Raw genomic sequence first — 1,984 nt, forward strand, 5'->3', positions numbered from 1 at the left:
AACTACTGGGTTATAATTGACTCTGAAAACAAATAACTTTGTAATATTTATGATAGAGGTTAGGAAGAATGGTATTAAGATGAATATTTTCTATGCCTTTAATATTCTACTGTCATCTGTGCTGGGTATGCATCATAGAACTCTTATTACTCTCCCAGAGAGAGAATAATCATTAAAGAATAAATCCATATTCTAATACTTTTATAGACAACTGCTAGTATCACACATACTGCTGGGTCGACAATGCTGATCTCGAGTAATATCTTAGAAGGAGAGTGAGAAATGCTTTTATGCCATTTCAAATCATGGTCCATGTTCTCTCAGTACAAGGGTTTAACTAACTCTCTTAGCTTACTGAAGGACAACAGAATAGCAAAGAAAATGTTTTAGTTATGAAAATTTAGGTCAGGAACAGACTAGAGGGGATAGATTAAACAATCCATGCAAAACAAAGAGAATTCCATGAAAAAGAAGACCTTTAGGCAACTGAGGAGCAAGTCATGGGTACTAAGCATATGAAAAAGTGAAAAGAAATAAAGGAGAATTCAGAGACACAAAGGGACATTTTTATGACCTGACTAATTGTCCTTAGAGCTGGCACTGGATAGAACTTTATCAAGAGAAACAAACTTCCCTTCACTCTACTGATAAATGTGGTATACAAACCATATTTTTAAAATTAGTTTTGAGTGTACAGTACATTGATTAGACATTTATAAAGTTTATAAAACAATCCCCCTAATTGCTCCTTCTCTCCTCTGCACCGACCACGTTTTTATAAACACAGATCTAGAGGTCTCACCTAGGGAAAGTGACATTCTAATTTTTCCACTATCTCCACTTAACTGGGGAAACAAGATTTATACTGCAAAGCAATTAAATAAGTACTATTTATTGCTTATCACATACTTGTAAACAGCAAAAGCAAACACATAGTAGACTAGTACCTGTAAGGAAATTGCTTATTCATCAAATGGAGTCTGTTTACTCAATGTTATTACAGCCAACTCTGCTTAGTTTATAAATACAATTTTGGGGATAATATTGATAAATTTGCTTCAATTATTTCCACTGTAACATCATATGCTCCTCAAACCTGTAAAGTACAGAGAATCTTCGTAAAGAAACTTAGGTCTACAGTTATAAATTACTGGCAAGAGACCATTAAAAGAAAAGAGAGTTACAAGTTCTTTATTAACTAAAATTAATAATATCTACCATTGTAATTTATCATCATTGCAAAAACATATTGCATTCCAATCAGATAGAGTATAAAAAGTTGTAAGTTCCACAAGTCACAGAGGTAATCAAAATTAGAGTAGTAAACTAGTCAGTAGTATGAATCACTGAGCTCCAAATTCTATGTAGAGGTTTTATAGCAAAAGTATATGATATAATGTTCACTTTGGCAGAACATATACTAAAATTGGAATGATACAGAGAAGATTAGTATTATCTGTGGCCCATACACAAGGATGACACACAAATTCATGAAACGTTCCATAATTTGGGGCCTAAAAGACAAATTAAACCAGCTGAATTTAATAGATATTTTCAGGGCATTTCACCTCAAAGTAGAAAAATTTATATTCTCTTCAAGTGCACATGGAACATTTTCCAAGATAAACCACATGTTAGGACACAAAACAAGTCTCAATAAATTTAGGAAGATTGAAATCATATCAACTGCCTTCTCCGATCACAATGGTATGAAACTAGAAATCAACTATAAGAAAAAAACTGGAAAATACACAAAAACATGGAGGCTAAATAACAAACTATTAAACAGTGAATCGATCAACAATGAGATCAAGGAAGAAATAAAAAGATACTGAGACACAAATGAAAATGAAAACACAATGACTCAAAATCTGTGGGATATAGTGAAAGGAGCAATAAAAGGGAAATTCTTAGCAATACAGGCCTACCTCAAAAAAAAAAAAAAAAAAAAAAAAAAGAAAAAATATAAAAAAAAAGTTTAACC

The 1,984-nt window shown here is 32.1% G+C and overlaps 1 non-coding gene across 1 annotated transcript; it reads left to right on the forward strand.

Moving 5' to 3' along the window:
• The first annotated feature begins 1,398 nt into the window (after positions 1-1,398).
• LOC112484017 lies at positions 1,399-1,510 on the forward strand. Its single transcript, XR_003047857.1, has one exon. It is a non-coding gene; the product is annotated as a U6 spliceosomal RNA (small nuclear RNA).
• The last annotated feature ends 474 nt before the right edge of the window (positions 1,511-1,984 follow it).

This window comes from Pteropus alecto, unplaced genomic scaffold (assembly GCF_000325575.1).
Source record: "Pteropus alecto unplaced genomic scaffold, ASM32557v1 scaffold1027, whole genome shotgun sequence".
Taxonomy (NCBI): domain Eukaryota; kingdom Metazoa; phylum Chordata; class Mammalia; order Chiroptera; family Pteropodidae; genus Pteropus; species Pteropus alecto.